Below are 18,077 nucleotides of genomic sequence, written 5' to 3'. Positions count from 1 at the left end.
GAGATGGTGGAGGGAGCAGAGAGAGAGGGAGAAGCAGGCTCCCTGATGAGCAGAGACCGCCCCCCCCCCCATGCGATGCTCAATCCTAGAACCCTGGGATCATGACCTGAGCTTAAGGCAGCTGCTTAACGGACTGAGCCACGCAGGCACTCTCAGCTTTCCTTATTTTAAAATATGCAGGGAGCCTGGGTGGCTCAGTGGTTTAGCGCTGCCTTCTGCCTGGGCCTGATCCTGGGCCTGATCCTGGAGACCAGGGATTGAGTTCCACATCAGGCTCCCTGTATTGCATGGAGCCTGCTTCTCCCTCTGCCTGTGTCTCTGCCTCTCTCTCTCTCTCTCTCTCTCTCTCTCTCTGTCTCTCAATGTCTCTCATGAATAAATAAATAAATCTTAAAAAAAAAAATAAAACATGCAAATTGTCAATGCCGGAGGTGAAACTTGCAGCCTGAGTTTCCTGTTGTTCTTTTGACAGTCCGCTGTGATAATGTTCCATTGGACAGGCATCTCAAGTTCAGAAACTGCCACCCACCATGAGTTTCTAAGTGTTTACAGTGCTTGCATTTGTATATTGAAACTTAGTATAATTTAATTTTTATATTGATTCTTTTTCTTTTCTATCCTCAATTCAGAGTTGTTAGCATATCTCTTAGTTATCAAGGTAAACCTTGGAGACAATAAAACAGTATCTATTCAGCATTAAATAATAATCTTTTTAGTGAAAAAGAGTCAAATGGTCTTTGTTTCTTAGTAAAGTTGCCTACGGTTGTCTCTCCTTCCTCTCTCCCACCATCATCACTGCAATGAGTGAAGGAAGTGAACCAAGAAGACAATTGCCACACTACCACCTCAATGTTTAAAAAATAGGATTTATCATCTCCCCTAAAATCCTGATCTCTTCATGTATTCTCCATTTCAGTGAGGGGCACCATCATGCCCAGGAGCATGCAAGCCAGAAATCTGCAAATCATCTTAGGTCCTCTCTTTTCCTCGCCTTCCATATCCAAATAATCACCAAGCTTTATTGATTTTACTCCCCTAAAGATTTCTTTGTTTTTTATCTTGTTTTTTTTTTGTTGTTTTTTTTAAGATGTTATTTATTTATTCATGAGTGACAGAGAGAGAGAGAGAGAGACAGACAGACTCTTGAAGATTTCTATATGTATCTCTCAATCTCTCTTCATTCCCATCCTCTTTGGTCCATCCTTTACAGTTGAGATGGTCTTTCTCAATCAATGTTCTCTCAGCCTCCATTTAAAATAACGTAAGGAGGGAATTCCTAGGTGGCTTAGAGGTTTAGTGCCTGCCTTCCACCCAGGGTGTGATCCTGGAGACCCGGGATCGAGTCCCACGTCGGGCTCCCTGCATGGAGCCTGCTTCTCCCTCTGCCTGTGTCTGTGCCTCTCTGTGTGTGTGTCTCTCATGAATAAATAAAATCTTTAAAAAAATAAAAATAAAATAAAATAATGTAAGGATTGTTACTACCTCTAAGACAAAAATCCAAGTTCCTTGGCACAGCATACAAAACTCCTGTGTTCTGGTGCATATCACCTAAGCACTCTCACTTCCATTTCCCCGAAGTCTCATTATTCTCCAGACACACCAAATCTCTCTAAATACATTATAAAATTAATCATTGTTCTTTCTCAGTTAACTCTTTCACATCTTTCATTACTTGTACATCTTTCATTACTGTGAACTTCTTCCTCTGCCTTTTCCATTCCCACCATCTCCTTGCACCAGGCACTCCTACCCCATAGTCTAGTGATTTGCCTCTGAATTCCATTAGTGCACTATGTTATGTGATACTTCTATCACAGTATGTATCAAAAGGTATTGGAATTGCTGACTTATTTATCTTCTCTCTATCTAGGCTGGAAATTACTGAGGGTAGAAACTACATGTGCATAAGCTTTTCATTATTCCGTAGACTGACTGATAATCTAGAAATACAGAAACAAGGAGAAAAATGGATAATTTCCACTAAAAATGTCTCATTGAATTGGATATATATAGTATGTATAACCCAGAATCAAAATCTATAAACCATCAACAGAATGTATTTTTGCCAAATTCTGTCCCTTGTAATGTGGTTGATTTCCATAGAGTGCAAATGTTCTATCTTCCTTAGCATAGTGATAGGAGAAGCATAAAAAGAGCTTTTCACTTCTTTTTTGAGAATTATCTTGCATCTTGTTCACAAAAACTGATTTACCCTCCAACTGTGTTGGAGCTATTTTCACTGAGCTCCAATAATTCAATTGACTTAAATCCTTAATAGTTTAAATGAAGCTCTAGATCAACTAAAACTGATAAAGGAGCTAAGAATCCTGTTCTTAAGAAACTTCAAGATGATCAGCATGGCCATTACTCCAGAGAGTTTCCAATAAAACTATAATAATAGCCAACAATCATAATAATAATGACAATCATGATTGATAATCATAATACTATATATTTATCCCATGCCTTTCATCCAGGATCAAAAGGCTCTTTTTATCATCATTATGATGAACATTCTCATAGACCAAATACTCAGTGTCCAGAAAAGGGACTGAATCACTGTCAATGATGACAATAATCCAAACAGATGTAAGATGGAATGGCACAAAAGGGATAAGTGACAAGCTCTAGTTCTCCCACCAAATTCTAACTGCAAGCTCTGTTTTCCATTACACTGAATGGCCTGTGATTGCCAGGATACTAGAAATCGATAATGACAAAGGATAGCTGTTCTATGGAATTCAGGAATTATGTCAGGTGTGAGTGCTGAAGAAATCCTGGCTACAAGATTTTTCTATAAAAATACTTCTGCTGAGAAGACGAGACTGTCCTTACTGGCCCAAATTCATCCTGGAGTTAACGTAAACTTTTTTTTTTAAGATTTATTTATTTATTTTAGAGTGAGCACACATGAATGGGGGGAGGCAGAGGGAGAGGGAGACAAATAGACCCCCCCCATCCCCGCCTGAGCAGGGAGTCCAATACTGAACTCCATCCCAGGACCCCAAGAGCATGATTGTAGCTGAAACCAAGAGTCAGAGCCACTCAGGCACCTCTCAACTTTCAATATACCAAAATTTGGCCCTCACAAATGATCCTCAGTGTTGGTTTGACCTAAGGGGAAAATTGAATTCGATTTTTTTTCTTAGTTTGCATTTGGGGTGAACAGACATGCTTTTATTTTTAAAATGAAGTCTCTTGAACTGTTAATGAAAGAGTTTCACGTGGTTTGTTGTCAAAAGCTTAGCTGAATGGGTAGGTTTGGAACTGTCAGAGAAGCAAGAAGGTATAGTGGGCAATCAGTTTCTCAGGATGCTGCTCTAAATCTAAAACAACACAGAGGAAAACCCAACAAAATCAAAATGAAAGAGGAAGGGAAAATGATGTCATACAAAAGGCAAATATTTATTCATCCAATCTTGTTTGAGCACCAAAAGTGAGGCATTTTGGAAGTTCTATATGCATGTATTTATGCATGGAAGGTTATAAAAATAACCCCTTTTCCTTTTGCCAAATTCATGGGTCTTGCTCTTTTCTCACTGTTTTTGGACAACAATTTTTGTTTAGGTCAGATGTTTTGGTACAAAATATTAATGCATTAATCTGTTTCCTTGCGAGTGTCATTATCACTCCTATGTCAGTTCCTTTTAATACAGGACGGATATCAAGGGAATATGATACAATCTCTGGACCTGTACGTACAACAGTGAATGGAGTATCATCAAGTTACTGGGAAGAATTCATTTGCTGTGTGCACTTAGGCTTTTGTGAAACTGCATCATAAATCCTTAATTCCCCTTAGAATGAAGAACACATTCACCCATACCCTTCGGTCTGGCCCTTACCCTAATCCCTGTACATTCTGTAACAACTTTATCATTCTTGGCTTCTTCATTTGCCTGGAAGGGGCATTTTAGCATATGTACATATTTTATACTTCCTGCTGCTCAGCACTTTCATAGAACAGAAGAGAAAATTGGGACTTCTGGAGACTGGGGTCTTACCCAAGGCCACAGACTAGTTGATGAGAATTTGGAACAGAAATCAGACCTTCAGGTCACCGTCCTCTACTCTTTTCTGCTCCGCTGAATGAAAATCATGGCCAACTACCCAACCCTCAGCCTGGAAATTAGGCTCTTTTTAGCCATAAGCTTCAGCAGTGAAGAGTAGGATGAATCCATAATAAAAAGCAACACAAGCACAGATCAGCCAAAAAAGTCCCCAGAGCTAATCTATGTTACTGTGAGGTATTATATTTGCCTTTCATTAATCTATATATAGTTGTCCCAAAAAGGAAAAATCCAGTTTACCTTCTATTTCCCAACTCATTAACCAGGAAACTAGTCTTGTTAAATATATAGTAACCAAGATTTTAAGTTCAGACAAGTTTTTACATTTTCTGGTTCTTCAATATATTGCTTAAGTATTTCATTTTCAGCTCACTCTCCTCCTTTGTTGAATAGACTGTTTCAAACACTAGTAATTCTCACTTCCCTCTGAATCAAATCTGTTGTTTCTAGTCTACCCCTTTAATCCCATTAGTTATGGGTAGATATCATCTTATTCCTTTATTTTTTCCCCCATTTACATCACCATTTCTTGACAAACATCGTAGCCATGTAGCTAAAGGATGTGCACGTGTAATGAATTTCTTTTCCAAAAAGTTTCAATTTTCCATTAATTTGGCCATCTAGCAGTTTGGTTCAGAAAACCTTTTCATTCGATTGTAACTTCATTAGATTTACAGTCCACTGAAAGAATCTACACACAAACTTACGGGGGAAGGTTTGAGCATTGGTTTCCAAGAGCTGCTATAACATTACCACAAACTGGATGGCTTAAAACACCGGAAATTTATTGGCTCACAGTTCTGGGGGCTGGGAGTCTGAAACCAAGTTTTCAGCAGAAGACTCTACACCACTCCAATCTCTGCCTCTGTCATCACTTGGCATCTTCTCTCTGTGTCTGAATCTCCCTCTCCTTTCTCTCATCAAGATACCAGCCATCTGGTTTGGGACCCAATCTAAACCAGTATGCCTCATCTTAATTACATCTGCCAAGACCCTATTTCCAAATAAGGTCACATTCTGAGGTCTTGGTTGGATGTGAATTTTGGCAGGGGGTGAGGGGGAACACTATTCAACCCAGTACAGATTGCTTCTTCCATTCCACTCTACAATTTTCTCCCAAGGTTTTGCAGATGCACAGAGTCCAGCGTGGCTGTTCAGATCTTCTCAGGACAGGAACCAGTCAACTTAGGTGATGGAGCAACACAGAGTATAAAGGGAATGGGTCCTACCTCCACCTGTTCCTGGCTTGGGACTTTGCACAAGTCACATAATTTCACTGAGCCACACATGCCTCATATTCAAATTGTAGAACATCTATATCACAATAGCCACAGTGAGTATTAAAGGAGATTATAGAACTGAATGTCTTACATTTAGAAATGGTGGTGCTCAGTAGCTTTTAAGACCCTTTGGTTATTTCAAGAATTGATGAGTGGCTGGGACAGGAGCCCTTTCAGGTACCCCCCTCTGCCTTTGGAAGAGGAAGAGCACACCTAGCATGCCTGGGAAAGTTCACTGATGCTTGTCATTTTGTAAAAAGGTAGCTAGAAAAAGCAAACGGAATTCCTGGTGGATGCTTATTATATTGCTACATCATATTTACACATGGCATATGGCGCCTAACATCTGAGAACCTCAAAGCTTTTAATGAGCGTTAACTCATTATTACCTTGTGGAGAGTGTAGCAAGTAGTCATCTCATTTACAGCTGAGAGGACTGAGGCACAGGGTGATTAAGGGGCTGGTTCAAGGTCAGTACCACCTGGATGCTACAGGGACCAACAGTGGTCACTGGACAACGGAGGACAAGGCCTTGAGTTTGGTAGGTTAGTTGTTACCTTTATTTGTTCCCATCTCAGGGGAGCAGTGCTATTTGCAACATACTCCCAGGAAAGAGAAGAGGGTGCCTTAGAAGAGAAAATAAAAACAAAGAACCATAACAAACAAAAATGGGAGTTATCCACACCATGGAATATTACTCAACCATAAACAACCATAAAGTGCTGACACATGCTATGTTGTGATGAGCCCTAAAACCATGATGGTTTTTTTTTTAGAATATTTATTTATTTATTTATTTATTTATTTATTTATTTATTTATTTATGAGGACACCCAGAGAGAGGCAGAGACACAGGCAGAGGGAGAAGCAGGCTCCCTGTGGGAAGCCTGATGTGGTATTCGGTCCCAGAACCCTGGGATCATGACCAGAGCCAAAGGTAGACGCTCAGCCACTGAGCCACCAGGTGCCCTGAAACCATGATGTTTAGTGAAAGGAGTCACATATTGTGATTTCACCCTTTGAAATGTCCAGAGCAAGTAAGGAGACAGAGACAGAAAGCAGATCTGTGGTTGCCAGGCTCTGAGGTTGGCAGGGGAATGGGCACAAATTGAGTAACGGGTTTGGGGTTTCTTTTTGGGGTGATTAAAATATGTTGGAACCATAGCAGTGATGATGGCACAACATTGCAAGTGTAGTGAATGACACTGGATTACACACTCTAAAATGGCTCATTTTATGTGACTTTTAACCAAATAAAAAATAATAAAGAATAATAAAAAATAATAAATGTGAGTCACACCACTTGGGTCCAGAGGCCAGACTTATGAAAAGCAGATTGCCTGAACCTGCAGAGGCCACATCTTCCACTTAGCTAACTGTAATTGTGTCACCTTGGGCTAATTTCTGAGTTGGATTCCTCAATTGCATGATGAGATTGTGTACCAAATTAGTGGTTTTCAAACTTCTGTTTTAAAAGCTACTTAAAACTTTTTAAAAACAAAATTCTATGTAGGACTTTAATATATAAAACAAAGACAAGCTTAGTGAGGGGTCTGTCCAATCCACTCCCTTTTACCATCCCTGGCAGCCCCAAGGGTACCCTCTTCACTGTCTCGGGTAAAGTTGAAAATCTCCCAAATATATGATTTCCAAACTCATGATCCTATGGCCCCTCCCTGTTAAAAAGCAGAATAGTAAGATGAGATATGAGGATCAGTATCATATAATTTATTGATATACACTTGGCCTGATGAAGATTTAAGAGGGAAAATTATAAAATGTAGAGTGACAGGTGCAGCCAGACATGGGCATAATGAGGACTTCCGGTAGCTTTGGGTATACGGGGGCCACGAGGAGGCCCCACTGCTACCACATCACCCAGAGTCTAAGACAGCCCAATGGGACCTGACCCAGGAGACCAAGAACAAGCCACTGCCACTTGCTCAGGGTTCAAGATTCCCCTGGGCCACCAGTGGGGAGAGCCAAGGCTTTGTGTCAGTTATTGATCAAGGGGATTATGACTGGGTTTGGGAAATTTTATATGAGGTTGGAAATCACAGAACAAAACAAGAAGCCTGAGGACATTGACTTGGTCACTGTCAGTGATCACTTGATCACTTGGTCAGTGATTTCTCCAGTTTCTTATCACATATGGCATGGATAAGGTTCATTCCAGAGTTGGCATCCTCCACAAAGACATCAAAACATCTGTATATGAAGCCACAGATAGACTTCTACAACCTGTGAGGTTATATAAAAACTCATCAGTTGCACCAGAATTTCACTAGACCATCCACTCACCAACATCCCTGCCTGACTTGTCCCAGGGAGATATTTTTCCCCACTACTCCCCAAAGACTTAAGATCTGCCCGGAAGACAGGAAGTGATGGGTGATGTGGGAGGGCTGAGAGTTTTAGCTGAGTGGAGCTGGGTTATCACTTAATAGTAAATAAATAAGGTGTGGATCCAGAAATGAAGATGACTTTCATGTATCCTTGGAATCAAAATCAGAAACTCTGGTAGTGCGGCCCAGCATTATGTGTTTTATCAAGCCATCCAGTGTCTCTACTGCGAGTGAGTTTGAGACCTTCTTTGAGATCTTCTGTTCCAATGAATTCCCTAATGTTAGATGAGGAAACCAAGGCCCAAAGGAAATAAATAGCTTTCCCACGATCACCTGAACATGTGAGCTAGAAAAGAAGATGAAGATTTGGAAATCTTGCAAATTATGTTTTAAAAAAGAAGCCACATTTCCTTTCCTTCCAAATTAGGGGACAATCAATGCTTCTGTTTAAAACCTACTTTTTGATTCATCAAATGTGAATTTAACATGCACAATTCTGTGCTTACTGCTGTGTCCTCAGCACAGGTCTGTCCTTTGACAGGTCTGGCAAATAATAGACAATAAATATTAGTGTTTTGATTGAATCAGTTCACACAAAGACGGTGGGCAAGTACATTGTCCATTTCCTTGTTTGATGGCTGGGCGTCTGCCCAACTTGTGGAAACTTGCCCCAGGCGCAGAGATTCTACAAACACCATTTTCTCTCCCGGAGAATAGTTTTGATAAGTAACTCAGTTTCTCCCCATCTCCACTCAAATGCTTCCAAAAAGAGGACCAAAAAGGAAAAATCCATTGTGAAAACCACCAGGCCAAGAGAAATCTCTGATATGCTACTCATGTAAAATTTCCCTTAATACTTATCCGGACAACTTTCTGAGCATCTGGGCAACCTTCACTCATTTTAAACAGCTAAAATTTTGTTTTTCCTTTGCCAGGAAACAAATTGAAAATGCAGACTTCATCTCTTTGAAAGTTTTTCTTTTTAGAAACAGGACGAGAGGCTCAAGTGAAGGTAAAAGGAGATCTCAGGCTGACAGAAATTAAGAAACAAAACACATTTTCCCAAAAGAGAATTGAAAACTTAAAAGCACCTATATGGAAAGAACAACATCAACATTCAACACTTGTACGTAATAATATCCAGTCCATCTTTTTTTCTCTAGAGCAAGTTCTTGACTTCTTGTAATGTTTTAATTCATAATTGTTTCTTATGTTTTCTCTGAACTATTGGTTCTATCATAAGAATATTATTTTAAATAGTTTTTAATTTTCCACTTTTTCTTAAAATTACTTTTTTCTAAAAAAAGTAATATCTGTATTAGGAGAAATTAGGGGCATATTTTATTGGTTCAATAATCTTTACATGTGATGGTTAAAGTTCTTGGCATCACCACATACTCAAGGCTTATATTACTATTAAAAGGCTTTATTGAAGAGAAACAGCAACCAAATTATATAATACAAAATCTAACAACTGTACCTAATAAAAATACTGTACAATTAAGCCATTTACCTCAGAACCACATGAACTTTGTGATCAAATAACTTATATCAAACTCTTTCTATGTTACATCTCATTTACTGACAAATTCTGGACCACATAAACATTTTAGACCAGGAACAATTTTTTTTTTATTTTTTTTTTATTTTTTGTCTGTTCTTCATTCTGTCTCTTATACCTCAATTAACAGAATAAGCGTTCTGGGGATAGGGACAATGCAGAGCTGATTTTTTTTTTTTTTTTTTAATGGTAGCTAAATGGTTTCTGGACCTGATCTGGAAACTGTCGCTATAGCTCTCATGCTTAGAAAGAGAGAGTAGATCTAGGAAACTAGCTATGCTGAAAGGTACATTTTCTCAGGGGTCAATTTTTCCTACCAAGGAATCTTATTCTTGTTGACAGTTGTGATTCTCCTAATCTTAAAGGGACAACAATTTCTCTAATATGCCAATTGAAACAAGTGGTCCATATTTTGCTTAAAAAATTATCAACCACCAGTCATCAGTAATGCAGCAAATTCTCCAGCCAGGCTGCGCTGATGCCAGTTCTCATTGCCCCTGGCATTCAGGGATACAGGATTACCGTTATTAGTAAAGCTGCATTAAAGAAACAGCTTCCTCTGAGCTTTCAAAGTAAAATACTAAAGTAGACTAAAGACACCACCAAAATGATCAATAAATCAGAGGAGAATGGTCCTAAGGAATGAAAATCCAAGTTCATGAGCGGAGCTCTAGAACTAGTCCCTTGTAACTACCCTTGTAACTCTGCGGGAGCCTTCTTAATTCCCACCTTCAAAAAAACGGGGCTAATAAACATATCTGTAATCAACTCAATTATTCTTTGACCTGCATATTTTTCTAGCAGTTTACTGAGACTTGGGCAAAACTCTCTTAGCCATCTTTGAATGCTCTGGTCTTGTGGAAAGTATGAAACTTAGTGTACTATAAAAAATGTGAATGATGTTTTTTAGTGCCATTGCAAATGTACTTATATTAGCTAGATGTGCAAAAGAAAAAAAGCACTTATTTTTTTCCTTCTCTATAATTGACCTGTTCTTCATTGTTGACAATACAAGCAAACTCAGCCAAATCCATTAACTTAAGCATATGTTTAAGGTAACTTGGTCTCTTTTGGATAAATGCTCACTTTGTCAGATTTCCTATCTTTCTCTCTGCTCCCATCCAAGATGGCAGCTCAGTGTGTACATCAAGGCCACAGGGAAAAGTGGGGGCTTGGGTTTATCAGTGCTGGTCCTTTCCTGACTCCATGTCCATTCCATTGGCAGGAAAGCCCTCCTTTCCTGCTGAGGAGCCCATCTCAGCCTTCTGGGTGCTGTGGCAGTTTCAGGATATGGCTGTGACCTCCACTGGTCTCTGTTGTATTGTAGGTGGTCCATCTGGGAGACCTCAAGGTCAGAGACCCAGTGCAATAACTGTCTATGAGGCCTGCAGGCAATCCAACAATCAAAATACACATCCCTCCATAGGGTCCTGGAGAATTTGGGGTGTCTTCTCTGCCACACATAATAGTTGACTGAGAGACACCTAGCAGACCAAATCCAGGCCCTCCTCTGCCACCCTGGGGGAAGTGGAGCCAAGGCTCCTTCCTACCTGCACTTTCTCTTCCTAGCTAACGTTCCCCTGTCCCATGTCGTCTTCCTTCCCTTGGCAATACCTACCCCTTTACCTATGTTTGAGGCTGTAATGGTGAAACTTGACTTGCCAGGAGTAGAATACACCTGGGACGAATATTTTAAAAATATTATCCTGATGGAATATGAATTTCCCATACTAAGGATCCTAAATATCTCTGAAAGTGTACCTTCCTTTCCATTCCACTGCTTCCAAACTTATATGCTTCCCAACCATCCCATAGGTCAGTGATTTCTCACTAATTATCAGCATCAGTAAGGAGCGTTATAAAAATATAGATTCCCAAACTTTATCCTTCTAAATGAAATCTCAAAAAAACTCTAAAACCTTAACCCCCACAAAACAACAACAACAAAAAGCAAGGTTCAGAATACTGACTACAATCTGCCCTTGGGCTAAGAAAGGGAATAAGAGAGTTCATATTCATATTTGCTTGTATTTGATGAAAGACTAGAAAAGAAACATAAAAATCACTGGAAGTAACCTTTTTTGGTTACTGAGGGTGTGAAGGAAAATGGAGATAGTTCATCTCTTCAAATGCTTTTGATTTTAATGTTAAATGTTTAGCTTTTCAAAAACAAGTAAAATAAATGGTGTTTATTTTTCATTTGGTCTCTTCTAGTTCTTGTGATAATGAGCCAGGTCTGGAAGGTCCTGAGCAGGGCAGCCTGAGACACCTTTCTAAACTTGCATGTGAACACACCACCTTGCGATCCCTCCAACTACATCCAGTCATCTTGGGGATGAACCTTAGTTAGCGTGACCCCAGGCCATGTTTGACCTGAGCCCACTTGGCACCGCCACCCGTGCGTTAGCTTGCACTCTCCTCCTTCCTGCCCTCTTCCAGCTCCTCTTCCCAACTTCACGTTATTTTTCCAGAAAAATGCAGCCTGGCACCACCCTTTCTACTGTCTGCCCTCCCCAGAATTAACCAGAATAAATAAGATTCTTCTCCTAGGTCCCACCACACCATTTTTTTGTGATAGTCTTCCCTGCCCTTCCTCTTCCAGTTCAGGGATGAAGGCATTCTCAGAGGTGTGGTGTTGTTGAATGAGTGAATACATGATTTACAGGACGCCTGGGTGGCTCAGTGGTTTAGCGTCTGCCTTTGGTCCAGTCCCGCATCGGGCTCCTGCTTCTCCCTCTGCCTATGTCTCTGCCTCTCTCTCTCTTTCTGTGTCTCTCATGAATAAATAAATAAAGTCTTAAAAAAAAACCCACATGATTTTCAGTGTTAATGGAAAGATTTTTTAAATAATAAAACATACGTAGAAGAAAACTCATGAGATCGCTTAAATCTGCGATTTTTAAAAAGATCTGTGTGTGTTTGTGTGTGTGTGTGTGTGTGTGTGTGTGTGTGTGTGTGTGTGTTTTAGTAAGCAAACAGCAAAATTATGGTCAGGATAATGGGCTTTAAGTGTTAAGGAGTGACTGCTAAGTCTGTTAATAGGTAGATAAGAATCATTCATAATTGGCATGTTCTTTATATGCCAACAATGCCACTAACTGGTTTCTCAGGCCCTAGACAACGTTCGGCCCCACTCTTAAGTAAAGAAAGTGTTTCCCTTGTTTACACAATGAATTTGTTTAAGGAACTGTGTTTTCACGGGCAGAACAATGGTGTTTTTACATCTCTTCACACTCAAATTATCACAAATTAGGAATGAATCTAAACGAGGTCATACAGTGTTTATAAACATGATATGAGCTCATGATGAAATGTTACCTTGTGATCTACATGATAGGAAAACAGTCCATCGCTTTCTACATGGAAAAGAAAACTTGATAAAACTGTCACTTCATCTTTTCCCCTCTTGCCTTTCAGACAAATTAAAAACACACAATTCTGCCATAATTGAGGAATACCGGCTTTTATAGAATTTTTTTTATTTTGTGTTTTTAAAAAGAAACTGGTAGTCATGAAAATACGAATGTGTCATCTAGCGTTTAGATAAGATCATCGTGTTAACAACTCAGATAGCTTTCGAAACAGACTTATCTAGCTAATACTCTGCTTCCTGAAGAAGAAATTAACTGTTACTTTTGAACCAGGAAAATACCAAGCCTTATGGCAGATCAAAAAACAAATAAACCTGGAACAAGAAAAATTAATGGTCCTTTAATTCTTCAAAGAACGTAGGTTAGTTCAATCCCACAATCACCTGTTAGAATTATGCCCCCTTTTTGAAGCCAAATGCCAGCCTGCTAATTCTCAAATATTGGGTCATTGATACAGATCCACAAAAGAGTTAAAAAAAAAAAAAGTTACCAAGAATTGATTTAACTTGCTGCCATATATTAAATATGGTTCTAATGAGAGAATTTATTTTTTTCACAAGGTATGAATCCTTTGAAATTGGAATCCAGAAAATTATATGTGGGAGACGCTTCTTCCTTTCCTAATTAAGCAGGTAGTATTGTCTTCACTATTCAGCTGGTTTCTCAGGAACTGAAGTCAGCCTTCCATATAAATATAACTTCATTTTATGAGAAGTGATTTCTACCACACGGTATACCTAAGCTTCTTTAGATGTGAGTGGCACTGTCATGAAGGCCTGTCTTCCCAACTGAAATGTGAAACCCGCCTTTCCAAATGACTTAATATTTAACTCTTAACTATTAAGGCCAACAACTGCCTAAAATAAGTGTCCTTGGCATAGTAACCATTTTCACAAAACTAATTCACTCAAATAGGCATGTCCTAATGGACCAATAAAACTTGCCTTGTCGTGTCTGAATGCAGCATTACTGCCATTTAGAGTTGGCTATAATTGGTAATCACTGCTCAGTGAAAGTGGGAGGTGAGGAGGCTTTATATAATAATACTTTAGGCTGGGCTTCCACGGGGCCTTTCATCTGAAGATCTCAAAGAACTTGACAAACATTAATTAATACTCATGACACCCCAGTGAGAGAGGTAAGTACTATTAGCCCCATTTTACAGATGAGGAAATGGTGAGGTTAAGTTGGGTAACCTGGTGAGTCAGGGGCAGAATGAAGAGCTCCTAATTCTCAGTCTTGTGCTCACACAAGCATTACAAGGGGCTGCCATTGGAGAGATAAAAGGAGCTGCACCTCATTTTCAAATACCCCAAGGTGAAAGCATCAATTATAAATGGGATCACAATTAAGTCATTTGATTTTAACAACCATAATACCATCTTGTAATCTTCAAACTTTATTCTAAAATATCAAAATATTATTAAAAGTAGCTTCTTAGACTCTGAAGTATAAAGATTATTTTATCGTATAAGAAGCAAACGTAGAAATTTATGTCGAGTAATTTGATGACATAGGTCAAAAATGTTTTATTTTTTGGATGGTGATTCAGATTCTTTCGATAACTCTAAATTCCCTGAGGGTGGAGATCCATCATTTTAGGTTTTGTGTCCTAGTGTGAAGCACTATTGGGTACGTAGCTCAAGAAATGTTAGTTACACCAATGAAGTCCATTAAGCACCAAGGTGCTAGAGGACCTGTGAAGATGAATAGGAGAGAAACTCATCCTCAGAGGGGCTGGGGATTTAATGAGAGACACAGAACACAAGAGAGGAATTAAGAAATGAGAGGCAAGAGGATAGAATGGGCCAAATGTTCAGTGTGAAAACACCAAGATTCTAGGTTCAAATGGGAACATTGACATTCTGATGAATTTCCAGATAACAAGACCATTGTTTCTTAAAAAGCATATGGCATTAACTCTTACAAACCATTATGGCAGGTTTCTTCAGCTAAAGCCAACTGGCTTCTAAACAGCCCATTGGGTTTTATAATTCATTATTTAGGGGCATTTGGGTGGCTCAGTGGTTGAGTATCTGCCTTGGGTTCAGGTCGTGATCCTGGGGTCCTGGGATCAAGTCCCACATCGGGCTCCCCACAGGGAGCCTGCTTCTTCTCCCTCTGCCTCTCTCTGTGTGTGCCTCTCTCTCTCATTAATAAATAAATAAAATCTTTAAAAATAAATAAATAAATAAAAGTCATTATTTCAAATGCTGAATATTGTAATAAATACTGTTTGGTCCAAGAGAATACTTGGAAATAGCTTTGAGATGGACCTTCTTGTGGTTTATCCAAAGTCTCTCTGCCTTAGGGCCTTTGCAGATAATATTCAGTCTACCCAGAATACCCTTCCCACCATCTCTTTACCCAGCTAATTCCCACTTATGCTTTAAATTTCTGCTCAGACATCATTTTCTTACTCTATAGGGTAGGTTAGGTCTGTGGTTCTACCTTCTGACAACTCTGCTCTTTTTCTTCATAATAGCTATCATAGCTTGTAATTAAATATGTTTTTTTATTTAATTCATGTGTTTCCATCTCTCTTCTACCCACTGTGGCTCTGACTTCCAAAAGATTCCATGTCTGCTTTGACCACCATTACATTCCTAGCACATAGGAGGTCTTCAATAAAAGTCAATTGAATAAATAAACACCCATCACTGATTAATAAATAAACAAACACCTATCACTGGTTACTGAGTAACAGTGTTGCTAAGCAGCTTCCAGGGAGAGCTCATACTAAGAAAGGGAAAAGCAGACCCTGCCAATGGGACCAAGCCTGGACCTGCCAGTGGGGCCCCAGCATTGCTATGGGCTGGTCTGGCACTCATGGTGAGGCCAGGTGTTCTCCTGTTGAACATAACCAATTTCATAGGACACCAATATCATTCAAGGCCACCTAGTGACCATGATAGATCAAGATGAAGACAGGATCGTCATTCCACAATCATGTCTAGACTCAAACAAAAACAAGAATAAAACAATGCTTTGGGTCCAACTTGGTGCCCTACCTAAATTATCTGCCTGTTGTTTCAATCCCATTAAATGATCTATGTTTCCTGTTGCCCTATGGATCCAAAAAACCCTTTGCCAGACCATTTTGGAAGCATCCTCGCTCCTTCTCTCCAGTTCCTGTCTAACATCTCAGCTCTTTTCACTCACATATTCATGTTCTCTTCCCTTACTCATCACCCCTCCTTCTTTCTTCATCTGTACGTTGCATCTGAAGGTCAGCTTTTTTGAAACCAAACTCATCTATCCTTTCCCACTGCCAAACTAATTCTTCACCTTCTACTTCCTTAAATTGAGGTCTCTTTTGCTGATTTCCTTCCCATTTCCCTTGCCCCTAACTTTAAAGCAGTTTACAAACCACTTTCATTTTTCTTCCATTCCTCCTTTTCTCTTCCCTTGAACCATTCCCTGTGTTCATGTTCATGCTCACAGAAGACACTTATGTAAACCACTGCAACAGGCTGGGTCTTCTCTCTGCTTGTCTCTTCTCTCCATTCTGTCTATGAGATCATCACCAAGGTCACCTCCACCAAAGCTTATTCTGATCATGTCATACCCCCATTAGGATTTTTAAAAAAATCAAGAGAGACCCATACCACATCTAGTACAGACTCTTCGTTTGGAGTTTGGGGGGAAAGGGAGGAATAAGAGCTCTGACTAGAAAGGAGGAAGCCGCCTCCCTGGACCTCTTCCTTCTAGGAAATAAAGGAGAAGGTATTCTTTAGAGAAAGAACCAGGATTCCAATGCAAGCTTTTCGGACTCTAAACCTTCTGTGCCTAATCACAAGGCTATGGTAACTCCTTGCTAAGTTTCTTCAACTATGTTTATCTATTTCATTGGTAAAATTGCACACCATCCCCTTCCTACCACCACACTGGAGGGACTGCACAATGAATGTGCTTATGAAGAGCCCATGTTACACAAGGACCTCTTCTTGATGTCCTCTTGTCTTTCCTCTCCTTCCCCTCCTTTGCTGACAATGCAAAATCTGACAAGAAAACGACAGGTACGAAACAAGTAGTGAAATACACTCGCATGGAGTCAGGGCTGCCAGTCCACAATGGCAACAGTCACAGGCACTGATGAGATTCAGGAATTGTGCGTTAAATGAATGTGCCTTCTGAGCTCATCTCCTCTTAACAAACCCTCCAGAATGGTTGCCATGGTGCCCCCTATTACTGTGGCAAAACAGCATCTTAGTCTGGCTAAGGGAGCCATCTGTCAAATATGTCTGTGAAAGCGTCGTCCTGCACATGCCCCATGTGTACGGAGTGAAGGAAGAGTGGAGGCTACAGTCCATCAGTTAATTTAGGAATGATTCCTAAAAATCATTAGAAAGAATGGACTTTTCTGTTAACATTTAATTTTTTAAAAACTCTGATTTTATCACACCAATTTGTGTTTCTGCTTTTTAAATATAATTTTTAAGGTAATACACACACATATATATTTTTAGAGAGAGTGTGCATGCTTGCATGCGAGCAGAGCTAGGGGCAGAGGGCAAGGGAGAGAGAGGATCTTAAGCAGGCTCCACTCTTGGCACAGAGCCTGGGGTGGGGCTGGATCTTACAACCTAGAGATCATAATCTAAACCTAAATCAAGAGTTGGATGCTTAACCGACTGAGTCACCCAAGTGCCCCTAAAGTAATACAATTTTTTAAAAGATAGTATCTATTTATTCACAAGAGACACAGAGACACAGAGAGGGAGGCAGAGAGAGGAGAAGCAGGCGGGCACCATGCAGGGACCCCGACGCGGGACTTAATCCTAGGACTCCAGGATCACTCCCTGAGCTGAAGGCAGACGCTGAAGGCAGACACTCAACCACTGAGCCACCCAGGCGTCCCAAGTAATACAATTTTTAAGGAAGAGAAAAGTGCTCCATGGAAGTTCAAGAAAAGAGTTCCTTTAGGTCAACTAATTTGGGGTACAGAGAATATAACATTTAAAAAATAATAATGTTATTAAATTTTTCTAAGTGTGAGTAAAAAAATAAAGATGACCTAAACTGTGTTATCATGGGCAACACCTTAGGTATATATCTTCTATGTCTTATATATATAAATATATATAATATGCTAATATACTTTATAGAATATATACACTGAAAAAGCATTTTTGGAAGTTTCAACCTTCAAAAAGGATGTGATGGAGCAGGAGGCTGCCCGCTACTCAAATAGCAAAGATGGGATTAAAACAAGCTTAACTTAATGAGGGTGGTTAAAGACACTAAAATCAATTACAGTCTGCAGTGGTCCACATACTTATCAAGAGTCAGAAGCACCTGGAGGGCTTGTTAAGCCACAGCCATCTGGGCCACACACCCAAAGTTTCTGATTTAATAGTTCTGAGGCAAGACCCAAATTTTGCATTTCTATCAGGCTTCAGGTGATGTTAATGGGTTCTGATCTGGGGGCCACACTTTAGGAACTACCA

The sequence above is a fragment of the Canis lupus genome, chromosome 22 (assembly GCF_011100685.1).
Source record: "Canis lupus familiaris isolate Mischka breed German Shepherd chromosome 22, alternate assembly UU_Cfam_GSD_1.0, whole genome shotgun sequence".
In the NCBI taxonomy this organism is placed as follows: Eukaryota; Metazoa; Chordata; class Mammalia; order Carnivora; family Canidae; genus Canis; species Canis lupus.
This window is presented reverse-complemented; position numbering follows the sequence as displayed.